The sequence below is a fragment of the Haliotis asinina genome, chromosome 16 (assembly GCF_037392515.1).
Source record: "Haliotis asinina isolate JCU_RB_2024 chromosome 16, JCU_Hal_asi_v2, whole genome shotgun sequence".
Lineage (NCBI taxonomy): Eukaryota > Metazoa > Mollusca > Gastropoda > Lepetellida > Haliotidae > Haliotis > Haliotis asinina.
This window is the reverse complement of record NC_090295.1, coordinates 4,745,670-4,771,425: the sequence shown is the minus strand read 5'-3', so window position 1 is coordinate 4,771,425 and position 25,756 is coordinate 4,745,670. Positions and strand designations below refer to the sequence as shown.

The 25,756-nt window shown below is 40.9% G+C and overlaps 1 protein-coding gene across 1 annotated transcript in view; it reads left to right on the top strand.

The window, feature by feature from the left end:
- Nucleotides 1-459: 459 nt before the first annotated feature.
- LOC137268959 (uncharacterized) overlaps nucleotides 460-25,756 on the top strand; it is a 53,192-nt gene continuing 27,895 nt past the window's right edge. Inside the window, exon 1 of the mRNA XM_067803584.1 lies at nucleotides 460-548. The gene's annotated coding sequence lies outside the window, so the exon portion shown is untranslated. The remainder of the gene's footprint in view (nucleotides 549-25,756) is intronic.

Genomic DNA, 25,756 nt, shown 5'->3' with positions numbered 1-25,756 from the left:
AATTAATAGTTTTGACACATGACACGTTCCAAATTGATCCGCTACTGAGGACGACTTTTGAAAAGCCTCTCAATGGCAGTATACATGTATCTAGATGTAATCATCAGGGAACCCCTATTCCATCTTTCATGATCTTTTCCACGCCGTGCTGAATAGAACTACCTCCAGTGTCGTCAGTGTTGGAGTATGGTTCAAGGCCACGTCAGATAAAACAGAAACATCGGAGCTATGTAAGTATATGAAGAAAAGCACACCTGTGCCGTATGACGCTGAGTGCCTCACCCCCATCCATGTTTCCCCCTCCCTGTACCGCTGCGTCCCCTCCCCCTACTTCGTCGCGTGCACGTTCCGACTGCAGCGTTATGCCAAGGCTGTGGGTTCATACACCATGGATTGTGGGAATGGTTGTAGGTCACTTGCTTGCCTATGCTACAGCTGTCGAGTCGTACAGTCGCTGACTGTCTTGGCATAGTGGATTCATTCTCGTCGTCTGCTCGACTCTTAACTGTCGTCTGCTTCAAACGGTCTCGGACTTATTCGAACAAATCGTGAGTACATGTTCCATTTTTCTTCACTTCCTCTGGTTGTGTGCAGAACGAGTTGTTATATTTACTGCAGGTTTTTCGGAGCAGACGACAATTCTAGCATCTATATATAACCCAACTCGGAGCAAGGATGCTTTCGGCTAGATAATTCTCCAGCATTCGTTTCAAAGTTTCTTCAAACATAGTCATCCTCTTCTAAAACACAACGCCGTCGGCAGATCCTGGGATTTAGGGAAAAATCGATTGACACAAACTCCACCTGTTTTCATGTACGTTCAGGTTGTTTTCAGGCGATCTCCCAGGCATGTGTGCCATAACATGGTCAACATGTTATAAGTGAATGTTGGACAAGCGAGCTTTCCAGTCAGTCAAAACTGAATCTGCGATACCAAAGAGGTAGGAGATTTATAGAGGCAACACTGAAAGAGTTCGAGGATATACAAAACAGTCTTTGTATGTGAAAAACATTCTCATGAACAAGATTTTTAAACTGGGCTCGATGTTCGTCATAACTCAACTTCAGTATAACCGAAGTAGATATTCCATTAACCGACACTAATTAAATGTGATAGCCTAATCACAACATACATACGTTCCGATTTCCTTTTGTGTAATGGGGACGGTGTGTATGCATGTATGTGTGCGTGCGTATGCGTGTGTGTGTGTGTGTGTGTGTGTGTGTTTGTTAGTGTGTGTGTGAGTGAGTGTGTTTGTTAGTGTGTGTGTGAGAGAGAGGAGGGTGTAGGGTGGGGCTGAGGAAAGAATGCTTTACATGCCTACTTGGGTCCATTCCTCTGTGAGTCCAGCACTCTTTAAGTCTCCAGTTTCATGCAATGATATGTTTACACACAGATGCCCCTCGATTATCTAATTTTAGGAATATCAATGGCAGCAGTGTGTGTGTGTGTGTGTGTGTGTGTGTGTGTGTGTGTGTGTGTGTGTGTGTGTGTGTGTGCAGAAAACAGAAGTTCGTACAGGTGATTATATAACCAGGGTATTTTTCATAACAAATTAGGTAAAAGCCCTTGATAATCGACAGACGGACCTGCTCGTTTCGCGTGTCTTGCTGCTTGACGGGCATCGGAAATATGTAATGGAGGATTCCTGAGAATCTGGAAACAACTTCAGGAATCCGCAGATTCTGCTTCCGGAATCCACAGATTTTCATAGTTTCTGCAAATGAAACCCTCTTAATAGTTCATAGATAATGTCTCTATAATTCATAATTTAGCATTTTGACCAACTGTTCGTCAAGTTTACTTCTACAAATCTTGTTCTGAATTACCACGTCCATGATCGGAATCAACAATATTCTGACGTCATCATAATCGTTTAAAGATAAAACACCGCTGGCTGCGGCCTAAAACAAATGTCACTCATTTATTTGTTCTAAAAAGTCAAGAAGCACGGGCTAATGGTGTTTACAAATGTTACATGGGATTTGTTTGTCGATATTCACTAGTTAATTGTTCAGTAACCATATCTCCTTCCTATATTGACCATCTAGTATAGTGTAGAATACATATATGTAGGTGTCTACTTTCTAATTTCGCTGAGTATATATATGGCCGTCCATTCCGCCAAGAAGCTTTTGCACCCAGTTAGGAAAAGAACTATCCTCTCTTTCTAAATCAGTCAGAGCAATCAAAGAACACTTACATGCAGAAAATGCCGTAAGCGAATAAGACGTCGAAGCAGATTGAAGACAGACATGTACGTTAGAGATATACCTGTCTGATAAGGCGGATTCACCATTGCTTTCATGACGGGGATATAAATACACCCTTGTACGTACTCCGTATTGTAACCCGATCTCGCCGTGCCGTATCTATACGTGGACTGCGAAGGCTGAGCGAGTGATGGACCGACAGTCATGTGGCTTGTCAATTTCTGTCTAGTTTTGTTCATTGTTTCTGACGTCTCCCGGACAACTGATGCGCAGCCGTTACAGGCTGAGTTGCGTCCCTTTGTTGTACCAGTACCTTATGTTCGAATACTGGTTAGCTCTGTGTTCATTGGTTTGTTCGAACCCACTGCCAATGATGGTGGTTGTTGCCCAAATCCCTTCCGACTTTGCTCCCAATCAAGTTGAGGCCCCGTGATGTAATACTGAATGTTGTTAACATAGAATTAAACCACTCACCCACTCGCTGGGGTGCGGAGGACCAGTGTGTCATCTAGTCTCTATGTACGTGTTATAATAAATTGTAATGTTTCTCAGGCAGCTCAAACGTATCTCAGTTCACTGATCCCACTTTTCCGAGGACTACAGAAAGCATATTCACCCATTCATGCAGTAAACCGTATCTCTATACCGCGCCAATAGGCAATAATAGATGCATGGTATGGACGGTTCATGTAGATACGTTAAACCAAGCGCTGTGGTCTGTCACACGGTCCCTGAAGCACATTATTTTCCCTACCACCAAGCCCCCTCTGCAATGCTAAACCCCTAGATGAAGCAAGTCTAGATTTCCTCAGGCTCTGAACCTCTGGTCTCCCTGGGGCTCCTTTTTAATTTAACTAGGTTTATTTATCACTATCGAAATTATGTATGCAGGGACTAAGCATTAATCTAGAGGCACTGATGTGACCTGTGACTCTCTGGTGCCAGGGAAGTATTTCAGGAGTGCCTGTGAAATATCGGTGGTGTTTTGACGACTTTTCATGACGATTTGTCATGCTGTCCGATTGTGTTTACCTCATCCTCGGCAACCGGTAAGGCGTGCATGGTTGCTATGGTTTATCCGTGGTCGATGATAAGAACAACTGTCCACATCTAGGGTAACGACGACATTGGTAGTCCAGTTTCAGTGGCATGTCTTCTGAGACTTGCACTAATTGCGGAGCCAGGATCACCTCGATATGACATAGATAATAACCCTGTCGTCGACACGTGGTGCCATCTATTCTGTAACGCGTGTTTACAGCAGTGGGAGCCCTACGATGGCTTTGAGAGACGCAGCCGCGGCCTGGTTTTAGAACCAGTTTACTACATAGTACTTAACCGTCACAGTAGAATCACAGTAGTTTCTAGACGATCATGTATACCAGCGGCGCAGTGATTCTTTCTTCTATAGTATATACACTGCACCCACTTGAACACGGTTGTGGCGTTCTGCAGAACTGCCTTTGGAACCCAGGTCACGCGGTACACTCGACATGAACCAACCATGGCCAAACGAACAACTCACTCAGTACCAAGGAGATATATCCACAAACACGATACAAATGAGGCATGTTGACGTCTTAACGACCTTGCGGACAAATGAAGGATCGGCTGAAGCGTGTCTCACAAATGTTCTTAGCTTAGTTCGAACGTTGTTGTAGATAACTAACGACGTAGATGCTAAGTGAGTCAGCTTGTATGTATAACGGTATTGGGAAGCATCTCGTTTGTGGGCAGGGAGTCCGGTAAGGGGTGGCGTGCGTACAGGTAGGGGTGGGGAGTAGAAGTAGGGGTAGGGGATGATGATGGTTGAAAGTGATGGTCTGATGGTGCCCCGTAAACACATAACGTGTTCTCACCCCGATACAAATTATATTACTACTCCACAAATATTTCTAGTATTTTCACTCAGTACGGTATGTAATTGTTCAGTACCTACCAGTAGCATTACAGCGTTCAAGTATTCAAGAGACCCCATATTCCATTCCCGACCGCTTCAATTTTTCTTGTGACTTCTTGCAATATGATTAATTATCCCCAACCTGACTATCCCACCATCATATCCTCTCGCACTCGCGCGCACGCACGTACGCTCCTGCCTTGGTGGAATAACTATTATTAGCATACATATCTAGTTGGGATGCATCTACTAAATTGGCCGATCTCCCGAGTCGCCTTTTACGACAACAAGCAGTGTCTGCCGAAGAGCAATTCATATCCGGATCCATGCGGAGACTATTACCAGTGACTCACGAGTCGTCCACCGCCCCAACGTTTATCATAGACACACGTGAGGGAATTACTCTCCATAAGAAAGCATCTTTGCACAAACATTTCGTTAATAGATACATAATTTATTTTATTGATACTTTAGCTTCAACGTGTTTCCTTAAGAAAACGTCAAAATGTCAATGTTTCTGTGCATTTGTACTGGCAAATCGATAAAAGAGAGCACATGAACCTATTTCTCTCAGTAAGTGTTACCATGTTTTCTCACTCAGTGAAGTAGCATCGCATTGTTTAAAAACGTCGCAGTGGTGTTCTAAAATACATTTGCCGTATATCGTAATCAATGTCGTAAACTGTGGATTAATGAAGTTCTGGTTTGATTTTTACCGCATGGGTTCGTGATTTATGTTTAGTCGATAACTCAATGGCTTCATCGCTTCATATCGACGACATATTGACTTACGACATGTCGTTAGAAGGCCTGTAACGGATGACAACTGACGTTGCAGCGGTTACACTTCAGTGGGCATCTTAATTTGCAGGGTGAGATCGTTAGGTAGGATAAAATACAATTATATAGAAGAAATTACTTGTCTTTGCATGTGTTTGTGACAGTGCCAAAAGTGGGCGAACACCTGGTGTCACCACTGTTGAACGGTGATGTATATACACATGCTCATAATATTGTGGGGATCCTAATCGACCTTTGTTGTGAATACAGGCTAGCTATTCACGAAACCTCCGTAGCCCTACGAAATTCTTAAGCCCATTCTTAACACATTGGCTGCGACAAAAGTTAAGAATTCTTAAGACTACGGACGTTTCGAGAATATGGGCTCAGAACATTTTACGGCCAGTTGTTTTTCATCAACGACTGTAAATTGTTTATTCATCTACGCCTGTAAATTTATTGTGGCATAACTTATATTTACGAATATAAATAAAGAATGAACGATCTTTTGGCGAATGAGTATTGTTTTACGCCGCTTGCAGCAGTCACCCTGAGCCCCATTTCACAAAGCGATCGCAGCGCTAAGGTGGTCGTAACTTACGACAGTCGTAATTCTTAAGACTACGGACGTTTCGAGAATATGGGCTCAGAACATTTTACGGCCAGTTGTTTTTCATCAACGACTGTAAATTGTTTATTCATCTACGCCTGTAAATTTATTGTAGCATAACTTATATTTACGAATATAAATAAAGAATGAACGATCTTTTGGCGAATGAGTATTGTTTTACGCCGCTTGCAGCAGTCACCCTGAGCCCCATTTCACAAAGCGATCGCAGCGCTAAGGTGATCGTAACTTACGACAGTCGTAACGCTACATGTGCCAACGCATAACAGCCTCGGTGAGGGCAGGAATGGACATGACACTATTTCTGCCAATATCGAACCCGGATGTCCGGTGTAGTGAGAGAATGCTATAACCACATATCTACCCCATCTCTATGATAAATAATACAGTGAATATAGAAATAGTGACTTTGAACATGAAGGTGAACGATTTGTCGACCACGACGATATTACCATAAAAAAACTGTTCTGTTTTTCTTGGACTTTGTTATATTCACAGACTGAAATACGTCAAACAATTCCCTCAGCAAAATAGCAGATCAGCTGATTATTAGGTCTGTATGTATACATTTTATATCGTTATTATAACTTATGTATGACATACATAGTGCACGTGATACATGCGCATTTTGTTAGGTATGGAGGCACATGTAATAGTCACGTGACTTGATCAGATACCACACTGCAATGTTTCATGTACCGTGTGCAAACAGTCTAGATTTGCTGATAGTGAGACCAGCGAAAATTGTTCATTTTACAGTGAGCAGGGGTTGTGTAAAGCCAAACTTTACACCGAGAAGGCATTGTCAGACGTGTCCAACCGTCTGCTTAGTGAGCTCTTTGGAAGTGACTGGTTTGTCGAAGAAAATGGTTGTTTTGACGACTCAGTCTGATACTTATCGGAGTATGTGGGAATGCAATTTTCAGTTTCCATTCAGTATATTTGTCCATTCAAGTCTGAGTGGGAGTGTCACCGGCAGGGCCAGACACGATTGCTCTTTTGGAAAACACACGCGCATTCACGTAATACAAACACGCGCGCGCACACACACACACCAAAGCAACAACAACAGAAGACACAAATGTAAACATACATAAAACCAGATAATCATTTTAATCCCTATCTTTCTGTCGGTTATTTATGTTTTTTTTCTGTTTTAACTGAGAGTCGTTAATCGAGAGTGGGTATTCCTTGGCACTGACGTCATGTATTTACCCTCTCGTTTAATTATTTACCTCCCAGTAACACTCCTGTGATATTCCTTCTTGTTACAACAAGGAGAGTGTTGTAAAGAACCTAGTATTGATTTGTTGATAAGGTCTTGTGTCCGCCGAGCTACACCTTACATAACTATAAGCCATAGTTACACGCCATGACGTCGGTCGCTCTGGCCGTCCTTGAACCATATTAGCTTCCCTCCCATCGAGCCCTTGCCCTCTTTCTACAGCCCTGAATTAGATATTCTACACACAGGTTCCGAATCCCCATCCTCCATCTCCGTTTCAGTTTCAATGTAAATCAGTATATATCAAAATTACATGTTTTCAGTCACGTCAGTCTCACCAAACCTGCCTGTTCATATCGACTATAGTGAATGAGTGAGTTTAGCGTTGGCTTGTCACGCTGGAGAGCCGGGTTCGATTCCCAAAATAGTACAGTGTGTGAAGCCCATTTCTGATAAAAGGGGTGTAAAACCATACTTTCTCTCACTCACTCACTGTTCGCCAGTTCGCCGTGACATTACTGGAACATGGCCCATCATTTATTTGCTATGCCATGAAAGTTAAACCTGATAATCCTACTGTTCTGTCATACGGGTTGAGGCACTTGCTAGTCAGATTAAAGTCGCGGTTTCGATTTTTATCTGAAAATGTGATATGTCATGTATTTTACTAAAGATGCTTAAGTTATCGTTCAGTAATCATAATAATACTATTACTAGCAAACTCATTTTAGTGGTTCCGCTGAAATGAGAGGTAAATAATGAATTTATCAACCGTTTCTGTCTGTATGACGATTGTGTTTATCTATCACTAAGACCGTATGACCGATATTATCACACCATGAATTTATAGCTTTCCGGTACGCCGGCTTGCAACACGTGTGCAGAACATGGTGTGATTTCCAGCTGCCGCTATATATGAGCCTTAATGTAAACACGTCATGCTCTAGTAGGGTCGATCTCACAGCCATGTAACGAAAATGGGTGGCCTAGTGATCGAAATATACAAAGATCATCATCATCATCATCATCATCATCATCATCATCATCATCATCATCATCGTCGTCGTCGTCGTCATCGTCGCTTCAAAACCGCTTTCAGGAACAGTCAAGTCAAATATCCTGAGCGCATAGTTGCTTTAACTTCTAATCTTTTTCTTGATTTAATCAAAGAATGACTCTAAACTGAGGTACAGAAGAAGGTACACACCTTGTGCTTTGGGATTATATATCCCCCAAAATAACGTAAACAATCCCGAAACAGCTGAGTACTTTCTTTTGTACTTCAGTTGAACTTTAACGATGACGTCACTTGGAGGTTGCTATTACCGCGTCACAAGGGTACGGTAGCTATGGACAACTCTGGTCAACAGAAGTATGACATCACTCAATTACCGTGGAGTGACACTGGTCAACACATGTCTTACCCTGGTCAACACGGGTTGACCTGAGCCCAGACATTTAACGCAATGAGCAACAGCTTGTGGACAACTCATTGCGGATTTGTAGTAGACAAACAATCAGTATGGGATTTCTTGAAAAGGCGTAGATGACTCACTTATCTTTCCTTGGTTCGATTCCCCACATGGGTCCAAACTGTAGTGTTTCTAGTGTCATAATATTGCTGAATTATTGTTACATGCGGCCTAAAACTAAACTCTTTCACTCCTACTGTATCACTGCTGTCGGTATTCAATTGATCCCAAACATGATATACCAGTGAAAACATCTGACACTCGGTCGAAATCAATCTGCCAAGACTTGATAACTCAGCAGATCACAGCTTGAGGTAGCGGATAGTAACTTCACTTGTGTAACAGCTTTAGATTAGTTTCAGGTAAGCGAGCAGCATCGTCCACGTTTGATCTACCCAATCTACTTTAAACATCAAATTATAAAGTAGAGACCAGTTGTGTTTACAATAGTTAACACGGATGGGGCCAGAGGCGCCCTGCTAGGAAGGTAATTTACTTTAATTAACTTTCCTATTTCAAACGAGCACTTGGTAGTCTTGTGGATTCCTGTATCAACTTTGATTTACATGAATCGGAATATTTTGAAATGAACAACTCTCGCTTCAGGTAGGACATTTTATTTCAAAATACACTCTTCGACAAAACGAAACGGATGGGCTACCTTTGGAAAATTTGTTTGTGTTCAGTTTAAAGTTTGTATTTGGTAAATAGGGGACGATTTTCCTTATGAAAACGGCTTGCGATAATTGGGCAATGCATTATCTCTTGTTTTCTGCATGGATTTCAGCGAATGATTTTACTGGAATTACTTCTGTGCACCACTGACTCTACCAACCGAAGTGGTTCCAAACAATGCACTTTCGATCGTTATATTATTTCCATAAGTGTATAAACATTCTGTGAATTACTGTACCGTTTCTTTAATCGGAGTCCTTGCGAGATAAGAGGAGATTAAATATTAAGATTATTAACAGCCATAGTGCGGAAATGGTAGGAGGCTGTTATGCGAACTTGTTCACCATGTGTCATCAAGTCAGATCAATGTTATTTTCATAATGGAATGCACGTGCAATTTAAGTGACTTTCACAGACTTTCAGCCATATTTAGAAATATTTCGTGATAAATGCATACGGTATATGTCTCTCTTGTTAAATAAGATGAAGTTTCCAATGTACATTTAGCGATTCTAAATGCTGATTGGTCAGTTGAAGCCGTATGACGTCAAAGGGCTTCCATGTTGGCAAAAAATATGACATGACGTCATCCATTGTTCAGGACGCAACAACTTCAGCACATCAACCGCCATCTTAACAATAGTCTGCCTTCAGTGAAATTTTCTTTTTTCTGCGGAATTGACATGTTCAGATTCCTTTTCATACTCTCTCTTAAAATGTCACCAGGAGACAAAGGAAACTCGGAGTAGGGATTATCTGCCCTTCGTGAGTGACTCGGGATTAACACCGCTCGTTTACTCGTGGAAGATAATCCTTCATCCCTTGTGGCTCGTTTGCTGTTCTCTATATATCTGACTATATTACCTCTCTGCTTTAAGAGTTTTCATAAGTGTGTAATTACCAAAGGAATGGATTTATTTAAAGTGTCACGTCATACAAAGGAATTGACTTTCTGTATTACCCTCATACATATTTACATGTTTCTTTTAGCATGGCTATGGGATAATCGTTAATATCTAGCAGGACTCACTAAACTTAACTACAACACATTGATTTGTGGTGCTCATATCGCCGCTTGGTCATTTGGTATCGATAAACTAGGAACATGTTTAGAATGATATTTTCCCCAGTGTGAAGCGTTTGTCAGCTCTGTGAATTGATTGGCTGTTACTATTACATTAATAATACATTAAGAATTATTGAACTGGTATTTATAATTGAACAAAGATTCGTAATTTCTGATTGTCAAGAAGGTGTCTATCACACAGCCATTCGCTCCACCTGTGTTGACACAAAGTCTGGTTCATTATACTTTCTATTTATATCTCGCTGGCTGTTCATTGTGAAAAAGGCTCTGTACCAGAACAACGGTCTTGAATAAATGTTGTTTCATGTTCTGGTTGGAGGAGTGACATACGTTTTGCAATGCATCGTTGGTGTTTTGGCAAATAAAGATGTTTTTGTTCCATTGTCTCAGTGGGTAGAAGACAATCTCTCTTTGTTCACTGTTTATATTTGCAAGACTATTGTTTGCCGACAATCTACAACTTTTCCCCTCATTGGACACCCAGAAGTGTGTTTGAACCACAAACCTAACCACGACGAATACTGCAATACAAAAAAACATTTGCAAACATATTTTTTGTTACAAAACGACCAAATTAAATTCTTTTAGGTATTTTGGCATGAGGTTATACAAGGTTCAATGTCAATGCTTCAATCTATTTTTATCACTGAAAGAAGCAACATTCCAACTTTATGGGGGCGGTCTGCAAATAATCGAGTCTGGACTAGACAATCCAGTGATCAACAGCATGGCCATCGATCTACTGACTGGGAAGTGTGTCAACCAGGTCAGCCAGTCTGATCCCGATCCCGTTTGTCTCCTCTTACAACAATGTAATGGAATGCTGAAGATTATTTTTGTTATTGTTAAGTATAAAGTAGGTATAAAGTGTTCGTGGTTCCCAGTTACTGGAACAAAACAGTCCTGAAACAGTTTCTCCTAGAAAACCGACTTCACAGACTTTCAGAACCGAGGGAAACCATGGCTGTTCTTTGAAATATTCTAACTACTTATCAATATTCTGGAGCTGAAAGATGGAAATCTTGGGGAAAAAATATCCTGATTCCAAAAGAACAATGCCCTCACGTTTAACGAGTAAACTATATTATTCGCAAAAGACCTTGGATGTTCCATGAATGTAGTGTTGTGAAATCTCAACAACATTGTATTATTGCTTTCCTCCCTTTTAGGCATAAACATTTGGTGAGTGAGAAAACAATTCTATACGAGAATTTGTGATGACAACATATATACTCATGGAGCAAATAAGGGAACACTTGAAAGTACAAGTGCTCCTTTACCTTTGTACTTTTCCAGTTTTCGTCACAATGTATACATTGCACTGTGGCTGTAACTTTGGAAGTAAATAAGGAACACTGGTACTTCCATGTGTTCCTTTGTCTGTTTCCATGAGTATATTTTACTGGTCATGTGTAGTATTCTTTGGCATGGTTTGTGTCAATGTTCTGGTATGTAGGGACAAACAATGTATGGTGCTGGTGTGCCTTCTTCCCCCTCCCTTCCTTTGTCTCCATCACTTCGGGCATGGGTAAACGTGACATAAACCATACTCACTCATTTTTTTCATATATATAAGGTATAATTGCCATTAGAATGGTGTATCGCATTTCTGACAGACTCAGTCACTTATCTATTATTGATATGAAGAAGAACGGTTCTCGTACACGGGGTGTGGGGTGTGTCTTTCATATTGCTGGAATATAAAACTTACTTTCGTAAACAGGGCCCTTATTTTCGAAACGTTCGCAGCACTAAGAATTCTTAACTTTGATCGTAGCCAATGAGTTAAGAATGGGCTTAAGAAGTTCGTAGGGCTACGAATGTTTCGAGAATAGATAGCCAGATTCATTTTCTGGACGTTGGATCACAATGCCACTCATTGACCTCTTCGGTACAGTACATGGAGTCGAATGTACAGCGGTGGAAGCAACAGCTGATATTAATACTTGAATGTGTTCACTCAGAATCGTGTCACGTAATGTGGTACTGGTGAGTCGTGTTGACAGATTAACATTTGAACAAGACAGACCATGGCAGGTAGCCCATACCAGTAACTCCGCGAATACATGCATAGTTACTGCAAATGCGGCGTCAAGGAGCTGTAGGGTAATCGTATTTCTGGCTCTACTACTACTACTACTACTACTACTACTACTACTACTACTACTACTAATGCTGCTGCTGCTACTACTACTACTTCTACTCCTGCTACTGCTGCTAATACGACGACTACTGCTGCTGCTGTGACGACTATACTACTCCTGCTACTGCTACTGCTACTGCTGCTAATACGACGACTACTGCTGCTGCTGCGACGACTATACTACTCCTACTCCTGCCACTGCTACTGCTAATGCTAATACGACGACTACTGCTACTCCAACTACTCCATCTACACCTACTACTACCAATACATCGACTGCAGCTGCGAGGACTACTCCTCCTTCTGATTCTGCAACTACTCCAACGGCTAGTGCTATAGATTAATGATCAGTCTCTGAATATATAATTTTGATTGTAACAAACAAACCTATTTTAACTGAAAATGAACCCAAGGCCGCGAACCTGGGCAAATCTAGACTTGCTCTATCTAGAGTCTTAGCACTGCTTTGAGGGCTAGGCTGTATGGAATATAATGTGGTTCAGGGACTGAGAGACAGGCTACTAATGCTACTGATATCCCAACCACGTAGCTACTTGTTAGATTTACACGATAAGTACAACAACGACAACAACAACAACACCAACAACAGCTACTACTACTACTACTACTACTTTGACTAACGGGATCGGGTGGTCAGGCTCGCTGACTTGGTTGACATATGTCATCGGTTCCCAATTGCGCAGATCGATGCTCATGTTGTTGGTCACTGGATTGTCTGGTTCAGACTCGATTATTTACAGATCGCTGCCATATAGCTGGAATATTGCTGAGTGCGGCGTAAAACTAAACTCACTCACTCACTACTACTACTGCTGCTGCTGCTGCTGCTGCTGCTGCTGCTGCTGCTACTACTACTACTACCGAGTGGCAACAAGTGCGTCACTGTATTCATTAGCACCACCCCTATTCAGCCCAGTGCCTGACAAACTATTCCGTTAGACCTGAGTGGAGATGTTTTTACTTGTATCAGTCTGTAAGTTTTGTATTATCTGTTACGCGTTATCTGTCACTATTAATACTTTATGTCGCCTAAGGGTTAAGACGACGTGAACTTTCCATCGCGTATATCTCACATAAATATTTAAAGTCCGCGTTAGTAACTGTTCCAGTCACTGCCCTCGCCATTCCTTCAACGGACGAACATACTTTGTGTGCATGGGTGCATGTCAGCGTTTTGTGCGTGTATATATATGTGTTGGAGTGTGTGTATATGTGTGCCTACCTGTATTTTGTGTGTGCGTTCCTGCGTTTTGTGTGTGTATGTGCATATGCATGCCTGTCCTTTGTGGGTATATGTGTATGCGTGCATGCCTGCGTTTTTTGTGTTTATGTGTTTGCGTGCATGCCTGCGTTTTGTGTGTGTATGTATGCGCGTGCATGACCGTGTTTGTGTGTGTTTGTGTGCGTGCATGCCTGTACTTTGTGTGTGTGTGTATGTGTGTGCGTTCATGTCGGCGTTTTGAGTGTGTATGTGCGTATGCCTGCTTGTACTTTGTGTGTGTATGCGTTCAAGCCTGCGTTTTGTGTGTATATGTGTGTGTGTGTGTACTGCGTGGGTGATTTTGTGTGTATATGTGCGCATGCGTGCCTGCGATATGTTTGTGCTTGTGTTTGTGTTTGAAAACGTGTGCATGCCTGCGATTTGTATCTGCCCCCGTACATAAAGATTGTGCAAGTAGATGGTCACATGTACTTACGTGCGTGGCAATCATGACAAGTGTCATGACACAACTGCCCTGGACTGTCACACAACCCACACATCATTGACGGATGACGCTAATGGCTAGAGTGGGCCGGCGCGTGGGTTTATGGGATTTTGTTTTCAGGTTGGTTTACAATAGCTGACATTTGGAAACCATAACATAACATATTGATAGTCTGCTTTTAGTGAAATCGTTTTTCGGTGTTTTATGACTGAGCATTGTGCTCTCATTTCGTTGTAGAAATACCATTGTCACCATAGCGAAGTCCACATGCACTGAACAATGTTGTGTTGCCATGGTGATATCCACACACGCAAAATATCGCACACAAACAGACACAGACACACACAGAGACACTCAAACACACACGCACGCATGCACACAGACAGACAGACAGACAGACAGACACCAACCAGAGCTTGGCACACCCGATAACGTCAAGGCCATATCTTGTCACTGACATGTCTAAGATTTTCACACTTTTGTTTGCTATGACGATATTTGAAAATGATATACTTCCGACAACGTTGTCATGGTGATGTCTATATGGGGTCTTGGGTCATTACTGTGGTCTTGCATGATACATCACTATTTATTACCTAGGAGGGCGGAAATATCGGGGTTCATGTTTTTCATACGATGCGCTACGGCAAAAGATCACTTTGTCATGGTGATATGACGTCATGAACAATGCTATGACGTCATGTTTTCCATGATGGTCGTTCTTCATGCGGAGATGGCGGGTAGCCATCATCTTTTTAAAAATTAGATTTGGGTATATTTTCCTCTATTTGACGACTTTGGTAATAAATAGAACATTTTGTTCGTGTCCAGAGCGTACTGTGTTCACGACACTCGTGCCTAAATATCGGTATATCCCTCGCTCTAAATCGGGAAATACCAACATTTAGGTATTCGTGTCATAAACATAGTATGACATAGACACTCATATAAAATCCTCTTTGTAACATATAATGCCGTCTATGTAACAGAAGGTCAAATATGTTATATGACGTCATATATGTAAAATAACGCCGTCTGTGTGATATAACGTCATATATGTACCATGACATCAATTATGTGACATGACGTCATCTATGTTCCATAGCATCAATTATGTGATTTGACGTCATTTATCTACCATAAATAAGTTATGTGATAATATGACGTCATCAATGTACCATATAGTCATTTATGTGATATGACGTCATCTATATGCCAAAACGTCATCTATGCGATATGGGATAGGACGTCATCTATATACCAAAACGTTATCTATGCGATATGTGATAGGACGTCATCTATATACCAAAACGCCATCTATGCGATATGGGATAGGACGTCATCTATATACCAAAACGTCATCTATGCTATATGTGATAGGACGTCATCCATGTACCAAAACGTCATCTATGCGATATGTGATAGGACGTCATCCATGTACCAAAACGTCATCTATGCGATATGTGATAGGACGTCATCCATGTACCAAAACGTCATCTATGCGATATGTGATAGGACGTCATCCATGTACCAAAACGTCATCTATGCGATATGTGATAGGACGTCATCTATGTACCAAAACGTCATCTATGCGATATGTGATAGGACGTCATCCATGTACCAAAACGTCATCTATGCGATATGTGATAGGACGTCATCCATGTACCAAAACGTCATCTATGCGATATGTGATAGGACGTCATCTATGTACCAAAACGTTATCTATGCGATATGTGATAGGACGTCATCCATGTACCAAAACGTCATCTATGCGATATGGGATAGGACGTCATCTATGTACCAAAACGTTATCTATGCGATATGTGATAGGACGTCATCTATATACCAAAACGTTATCTATGCGATATGTGATAGGACGTCATCTATATACTAAAACGTTATCTATGCGATATGTGATAGGACGTCATCCATGTACCAAAACGTCATCTATGCGATATGTGATAGGACGTCATCTATATACCAAAACGTTATCTATGCGATATGTGATAGGACGTCATCCATGTACCAAAACGTCATCTATGCGATATGTGATAGGACGTCATCCATGTACCAAAACGTCATCTATGCGATATGTGATAGGACGTCATCTATATACCAAAACGTCATCTATGCGATATGTGATAGGACGTCATCCATGTACCAAAACGTCATCTATGCGATATGTGATAGGACGTCATCCATGTACCAAAACGTTATCTATGCGATATGTGATAGGACGTCATCTATATACCAAAACGTCATCTATGCGATATGTGATAGGACGTCATCCATGTACCAAAACGTCATCTATGCGATATGTGATAGGACGTCATCCATGTACCAAAACGTCATCTATGCGATATGTGATAGGACGTCATCCATGTACCAAAACGTCATCTATGCGATATGTGATAGGACGTCATCCATGTACCAAAACGTTGTCTATGCGATATGTGATAGGACGTCATCCATGTACCAGAACGTTATCTATGCGATATGTGATAGGACGTCATCCATGTACCAAAACGTTGTCTATGCGATATGGGATAGGACGTCATCCATGTACCAAAACGTCATCTATGCGATATGTGATAGGACGTCATCCATGTACCAAAACGTTGTCTATGCGATATGTGATAGGACGTCATCCATGTACCAAAACGTTATCTATGCGATATGTGATAGGACGTCATCTATATACCAAAACGTTATCTATGCGATATGTGATAGGACGTCATCCATGTACCAAAACGTTATCTATGCGATATGTGATAGGACGTCATCCATGTACCAAAACGTTATCTATGCTATATGTGATAGGACGTCATTTATATACCAAAACGTTATCTATGCGATATGTGATAGGACGTCATCTATATACCAAAACGTTATCTATGCGATATGTGATAGGACGTCATCCATGTACCAAAACGTTATCTATGCGATATGTGATAGGACGTCATCTATATACCAAAACGTTATCTATGCGATATGTGATAGGACGTCATCCATGTACCAAAACGTCATCTATGCGATATGTGATAGGACGTCATCCATGTACCAAAACGTCATCTATGCGATATGTGATAGGACGTCATCCATGTACCAAAACGTCATCTATGCGATATGTGATAGGACGTCATCCATGTACCAAAACGTCATCTATGCGATATGTGATAGGACGTCATCCATGTACCAAAACGTCATCTATGCGATATGTGATAGGACGTCATCCATGTACCAAAACGTCATCTATGCGATATGTGATAGGACGTCATCCATGTACCAAAACGTTATCTATGCGATATGTGATAGGACGTCATCCATGTACCAAAACGTTGTCTATGCGATATGTGATAGGACGTCATCCATGTACCAAAACGTCATCTATGCGATATATATGATAGGACGTCATCCATGTACCAAAACGTTATCTATGCGATATGTGATAGGACGTCATCCATGTACCAAAACGTTATCTATGCGATATGTGATAGGACGTCATCTATATACCAAAACGTTATCTATGCGATATGTGATAGGACGTCATCCATGTACCAAAACGTCATCTATGCGATATGGGATAGGACGTCATCCATGTACCAAAACGTTATCTATGCGATATGTGATAGGACGTCATTTATATACCAAAACGTCATCTATGCGATATGTGATAGGACGTCATCTATATACTAAAACGTTATCTATGCGATATGTGATAGGACGTCATCTATATACCAAAACGTTATCTATGCGATATGTGATAGGACGTCATCCATGTACCAAAACGCCATCTATGCGATATGGGATAGGACGTCATCTATATACCAAAACATCATCTATGCGATATGTGATAGGACGTCATCTATATACCAAAACGTCATCTATGCGATATCATTTTGGTCATGTCAGCGACTTCTGGCTATGAGGCTGGCTAAATGACATCGACATGTGCTTGTGCTTTCCGCCATCGATATCGTGTGATCTGCTAGACTAATGAAGCGGATATGTGTCGTGCTAATTGCCCAACCTTTGAGTTCTTTGTAATCAATAACAACGCCATGTTTGTATAGTCAGGGACACGGTCATTTGAACTTATCTCTATGCATTTAGGGTCGACATAATTGACTTGTGAGTCTTTCAATTAATAGTATGTACCTTTGTTGCGTAAACGGTTTAACTGTCTTTGGATCATTTATGTTCAGTGTATTCTAACAGTAACATGTGCTCTCTAATAAACATATGGATTCATTGCATACGTTTTCACGCAACGGAAGGTAATGCCTCAAACAATATTTTCCAAACAACAACCAGACAAATGAAGTGTCAAAAGTTCAAAATCTGTTCAGGGATTTGTTTCAATTTGAAATACATTTTGTGGGAAATGAGTGTTTGCTGTAAATCCCAGATTAGCAGATGTATCTAGTGGATTGAACCTAAATTCCCAGCAGTGACGCCAAACAGATGATGACCCTTTGTTTGTGAGGGGCGCTGAAACCATGGCAACCAGTTTTCATGCCAGTCGTGATAATGTAAATGCTGAATAACTACATCCGGGTAACCATCGTTACTAATTCAGCCAATGGCAAATCTTTTGTTGAAAGCTGAAACTACTGTCAAATTAGTTAAACACATAACAAACATTTCAAAAAGGAAATATTACGGGATGTACGCAGTTCCATGTAAGCAGATTATACATCGATTTTAGCACTATTCCAGCACTCGTTTCCAGCAGGAAACACCAGAAACGGGCTTCACACATTGTACTCATGTGAGGAGTCGAACCCGTGTGACGCCCCGGTAAATAAAATGGCGTGTAAAACGGATTGATCCCGTTGATCACTAGATTGTCTGGTTCAGGCTGTCGCCATATACATGGAATTTTGGTGGTTATTTAAACACGATAGATCAAAGGGTTATACAGAATAACAATAGATAAATCCGATTCGAATTATGAACTTTGCTTCAATTGTTTTTAACATTTTATTAATTACTTTAGATGGTGTACTTTGCTGTGAATTGTCATTTACACAATAGAAATTAGTAATGCATGTGCCAAACATGCGCAAAAAACTAGTTCTGTTCTGTTGGTCGTGGTGTACTAGACGAGCTGGTCTCCGGAGTGTGTAAAACAGTCTTGTCCATTACGCTGTCAGTCAATCAGATAGTGGTATGTTGCGCCATTTGTAAAAAAGGAATGTGCACCTTATTGTACATAGCAATTTGGACATCGATTATTGAGCGCACTTATCTACTTCACAACCCCCCTGGACAAGTGCCTATTGACTACACGGCTTCAGGGTGTCGTGTGCTATTGACACAACGCATGGTGAGTACTAGAGAATACTGTAAGGGACATTCTCGCAATGCTGAACATGCAAACAGTGCAAGAATGCAACGATAGCGAGAATGTTCCCTATAGTACTCCATCAACTACTGTGACAAATAGACATGGAAAACACGAGTTCACGCCTCATGGAGCTATTAGTGTATCAGTTCCTGACGCCCGTGCAAAATGCCCCATTGACAAAAAATGCAACTGCACAACCATAAAACATAACATCTCTTGTATACAGCATTCAAAACAATTATAATCACCAACAAGCACAATTACTGGTGAAGAGAAGCATAAAAGGATAATCGATTATTAAGCGAGAATCAACTTTAAAATTCTATGCAAGATCTACAAATGTCAAAATGATATGGCCCCGCCATATCTTTCTAATATGCAAGTAGACTACATCCCTTTAAAGACTCTTCGATCTCAAATTTGAATCTTCTGAATACACCAAAGTATAATTGCACCAGCTATGGACAGAAGTCCTTCAGTCACGCAGCTCCTCAACTATGGAACAAACTTCATATGGACATCAAACTTTCATTAATTGCATTCAAATTAAAACTCAAGACGCAACCTATTTTCAAGCTGTTATTCATATTATGGTCTATGGAGTATAATTCAAAGACATTTTCTTCAGCTATTATTGAAAAGCTTTATTTCATACTATACGTGAAAGTTGTTTTTAAGACATTACTTATGAACACTGCAACATTTCTGAAATACAAAAATACATCAGCATTAAACATTCACAAATGTGCAAGCAAGTGAAATATTCCACTAAACAATTTATAACATAAATAGTGCTTTTTTTGATACAGGCCCAAACAAGCTGAGTTTCGATTGGTGTGCATGTACATACATATCCTATGAGTGTATACCGCTTGTCGGTGATATTGACAATACAACAGCTGTCTACATTAACAGCTGATGACAACTCTGTCAATATGCTGTCATGTAATACCAGTTACAACTACGTGTCGATTACAGAAATATGACATGAATCATCTTCATAGTGATATGATCACAGCGATAGGAAAACATTCGGATAGTAGACGGGGAAGTAAAGAAATAGTTCAGAGAACGACGCCTCGATTAGACAAAGACAGAGTCTAATAGGAGTTAGAGGCAAATTTTCAGTGACTTTTGTTTACTCAATGCTTACCTCGACAGTCTTCTAACAACAGGACTTAACATAAGAAACGTAACATGTCTGGCGAGTTGGGGTTTATTAATCAGTCGTTGTTGTCTGAGGGAGTCCTGTTTAGGAAGAGTAGGCATTTTACTTTCAATAAAAGGTGCATTCAATGAAAGGGACTAATTAATATGATTAAACAGTACGGTGTTTAAAACGTTTCGGACAAAAGAAACCAAAACATTTTGCCAGTGAACTCTTCACTGTGTTTTGTAGCTTCAGCAATCAAATAGGCACAGTAGATCTGTTTGTGGCTCAATGCAAGTGAAACTGAAGTCATGATGACGTGTTGTGTGAGTGAGTTTAGTTTTACGCCACACTCAGCAATATTCCAGCCATATGGCGGCGGTCTGTAAATAATCGAGACTGGACCTAAACAGCATTAGCATCGATATCGATCTGCGCAATGGGGGAACCGATGATGTCAACCAAGTCAGCGAACTTGTTTACATCCCGATCCCATTAGTCGCCTCTTACGACAAGCATGGGCTTCTGAAGGCCAATATTCTAACCCGTACATGCACGGGTGAAAGCATGTTGGTGATGCAGTGTTAAAGATGCAATGTTCATGATGCGGTGTTATTGATAAATGTTCGTAATGATGTGTTAAAGATACATTGTTCATAACAGTGTTGAAGGTAAGCGTTCGAGATTCGGGTTTGAAGATAAGTGTTCGTGATGCAGTGTTAAAGATGCAATGTTCATGATGCAGTGTTAATCGGTAATATACAGGGTTTATTGTGTTTGATTTTTGTGATTATCCCTTTCACCAGATCTTGTCAATCCTAAGTTGCGTATTTCAACCTCATTCTGACTACATGCTTCAATGCCTCTCACATTACTTGTACCAAGGCGTTCTATGTCGTCTTCAAACACGCTGTATTATTGTAAAAGATGTTATCGGAACATTGCCGAGGAGAAGTCAGCAACCACCGACTGAATGTAACTGAAATATGTACATGTCTGTTCCAACAGCAATGCCTATTTGGTTGAGCGCTGAAGGCACAGTTCTCAGTACATGACATGCTCATTTCCCGTGTGTGAAATAAACAACCTGGTGATTGACATTTGATGGTAATGACCAAAACGAATATTGCACTTGTGCGCGCTCAAAAAGCTTTTGACATCAAGCAAAACAATATTCTTCACTGACAAGTATGAGCACGTGCAACGCCAGGAAAATTCATCTTAACTTGTGGTACCGGTTTACTTCAGACAAATTATGCAAGGGGGTTGGGAGTTGGAGTGGGGTGTGGGGTGTGTGTGGTGGGGTGGGCGGGTGATGGAAGAGAGGTAAAATGAGGGGTATATGTGGGTGTGGGTAAGTGTGGTATTGATGGGGTGTGGGTGTGAGTGATGTGAGTTTGACTCTAGGGGTGGATGGGTTCACATCAGACAGACATTAAAGACAGCCCAACATCAGGTTAACGGAGTAACGCATTGATTTGTTGTAGAATCGTGATACTCAGTAGAGCGATATAAACACACACGTGTGTATGGGTGTGAATCAATGCCACAGGTGGCGCTATAACAGCTGTCCGGTAGAGGTCGTGGTGACAGATGACGTCATGTTCAAGGTCAGATGCTCTTCCGAGGAATGTAATCTGACAGTACACCATTCTCACCATCACCTCAAACAGAAAAATAAATAATAAAGTATTTCTTCTATAATGTCATACTACATTATAGCGTTATGACAACATCATACAGAGATATGACATCACATCGCATCGCAGTATTTCAAATAATTGGAACATAATCAGAAGTTTTAAGATTTTCTGAAAATGAAAATACAGTTTTATTCACTTCTAGATTTGCATATTAAAACGCTTTATAGAAGAACATGTGAGGAAATTGCAGGTCCTACACGTACACACCAAATAACCAATCTGTACACGATATTCTGGGAATTTATTTTTGTAGTGAATACAGTAACTCGCTTCGAATAACTTGATATATGGAAATATGAAGCGCAGCAGTCGTATCTGTTACCATGACAACCAGATTATATCTGGTTATCCGTCAGGGGAAACAATTACAGATTCCGTGGCCGTGAGATCCAAAGCAGACATGATAATTATTCTGACTTGTATACTGAAGAGCGAAAAGCGAGTGAGTGAGTGAGTGAGTGAGTGGGTGGATCAGTGTGAGTGAGTGGGTGGGTGGGTGTTCAGTGAGTGAGTGAGTGAGTGAAGGACCTCCTAACAAATACACGACACTGTCAAAACTAGAAACAAGCCGTTATTCGAATCCAAGATGACACGATCTACGTGCACCCAGGGTTCACAAGCCCATTCTGGAGATGATTCAATATCTTCATTTAAAAGGATTAACAGCTGTCGGGGAAGTGTTTCGTGATACCAACTGAATCTTGTATTAGGGAAATATGCTTGAACGTTTTGCATCTTCACTTTCTTCTGACATATTCTACATATTCTCCCCTGGCATGTACAGTTCTCCAGATCCAGTCTGTGACGTCGTCATCCCCTGTGACTAATAACGACATAGTGACATCCATGTGTCACGCTGTTATAAATCCGATATCAAACACCAGTGAAGGTCCCGGGGTAGAATACCCGTGTAGGTTCGGGGTAGAATACACCTTCAGCAACCCATGCTAGCCATAACATGCCACTATGCTTGTCGTAAGATTCGACTAACAGGATCAGGTGGTCAGGCTCGCTTATTTAGTTGACACATGTAATCGGTTCCCAATTGCGGAGATCGATGCTCATGTTGTTGGTCACTGGATTGTCTGGTTCAGACTCGATTATTTACAGATCGAGGCCATATAGCTGGAATATTGCTGAGTGCGGCGTATAACTAAACTCACTCACTCACTCTCATTTCAGGACCAAGGACTGTCTTAATCAGGATCTAGTCAGCACATCTTATACGAACATATCAAATATGTTATATATTAATATAGCTGTTTCTGGGCATGTTGAGCTTTTTAATTAGATGTCGTGATGTTTGCATTGTTTACGAGAACCTACATATTCTTTTACTTTCAATTTTTACGTTTTATCTCCAGACAATGTTAGAATACCGTTAGAGACAAGACAGATATCTGATCCCAATAAGACATTAGTGAATTGCCGACTGTTACAGTAACTTGATCCAATTGTTGACGATAACCTGCCTCATTGCACGTTTACTGTTAAACACAATTTCTTTATTGAAACACAAAGGTCAAAACCTAATTTTGAAATCAAGTAATGACAACACATGACCAAATTAATTCACACATAAATATCGTTTTTTGTTTGGCTGAGCGCTCTTAGGGTTTTTTTTCAATGTACACCACCCACAAGCGAGTAATTCGCCTATCCGGTGGGAATGCCGATCTGTGGGATGTCATTTGAAACTTAGTGTTAGTAATTACCTGTCTCGAATAACTGAATTACATATAATAAACGGAAATTACCGATGTTTGGTGAATGCAGATCGATGGCAGAGAGATGATTTGTATTAGTGACGCTAAGGTCAATGGCACATTTTAAAACCTTTAACAGTGTATTTATTTGCTACCTAAAAATTTGCGAATTATACTGACATCAGTAAACCGATAAATCGCATTGACGATTTCTATTTTCTTCTCAACGTAAATATGTGGTGCGTCACTCGGGCTACCGTAAACAAGTCAAAATTTTCTGATGGACGCAGCGTACGGAACACATAGTGTTGTACACGGTCAAATGCTAGCCATTTAGCGGTTAATAGATTATTCAAATATGCCCCATTTTCCAATATTCCTGACGATGTTCTGTGTTTTGCAATATACTTATCAACCGTAAACAGTCTCGTCTCACCATAGGGACAATGGTTAAAGCAGTCGCTTGTCACACCGCGGGTCCGAGTTTGATTCCCCATATCGGTACAATGTGTGAAGCCCATTTCTGGTATCCCTCGTCATGAATTGCTAGAATATTGTTAAAAGCGGCGTCAAACAACTACTCACTCACTCACTTGAATACTCCTAATATTGACACTCCTAAATTATAGTCCCAGTGTCTATCGCCCTTCTACAGGTGTCTTATCAGCATTAAAATAAAACACATGATATTTCGTAGTTCAGTTAAAGTGAAGGCAACATCCCCTTAATCAACATCTTTCTGTGTTTTTTTTAAAGAAAAATGCATAAGTTCATCACTGTTTTTGTTGCACATAACAATAAAAAAAACATTCTTAGTTTCAATTCCCGTGACCAGAACATCCTCTTGATTAAGTTCTGCAATTCATGTGAAGCTTTCCATCATTTTTAAACGTAATCAGATTCACAAAATTCTTGCTTTTCTTACAAAGCCATGCTCATCGCTGCGTCACTTCTGGATGAATTAATTCAATGTTGTGCAGGTGTAAACAGGCATAAGGGGACTCCACACACTAGAATAACCATCTTAACCGCCTTACCGAACTGCTGTCTCCAGTAAAGCGATTAGCACACGGCACATGGATTGTGTGTATGCCACTAGGTGCACTGAATCCGATCTGGATCTATCGTTTCATTAATACCACACATCGTTAGATTCACAATTTCCGAATGTGCAACGAACCCTTGCACTGGATGAAAACCGACGAAAACCATTTCCGTAATCGTAACAAATCCGGATTTAGCAGTCCAGTGTATGATTCTGGTGTTTCATACGACTGTATTTAAGAAAAGCTTTCAGACTGTAGTGATGGCTGGTATTCATGAAAGGGAGAGCGTATCCTGCAATGTACATGCACGCACGCACGCACGCACGCACCCACGCATGCGCACACACACTGCACTCTTGTTATACCGAAAAGGTTTGGATATTAACAAGTTATGTTATGGTGGTGGTGGAGGGGCAAGGGGTAGACGTCCGCTGGATGTATCCAACTGCATCAAATGCACTTGGTACACGGGCTAACAGTATGTCCCTGTATTTTGAATAGTGTTGAAATTCGTTAAACGAATCATTAAGATTCCACAAACAGTCTATTTCCCATGTAGGCGAACAGTCTCCGGTTTTCTTGCTGCAATTATCAGGCGGTGACTTGATGCTCCGGGGGAAACTGTAAATTATATAAATTGATACACCTAAGTAAATTCCTGTATGGAACATTGAAAGTTCAATCTGTAATAGATTAAGTGTTTTAAACTTTGTTTGTTAGTTTTAGAACTATCGCCTCCCTAGTCCCTGCTGGAAGAGGGGATGGTCCTTGGAGGCGTCTTGTGAAACCATATTCAAGATGTTTGTTGTTGCCCTGTCTGTGCTCGTCATAAAGGGGATAGAACAAGGGTCAGTTTTCTTATGAACTGCAAGGTGCCTCAATGGGTTAAGTACTACAAACCCTGCACTTTTCAAAGGCATTCACGCACTCACGCACGCGCGCACATATCG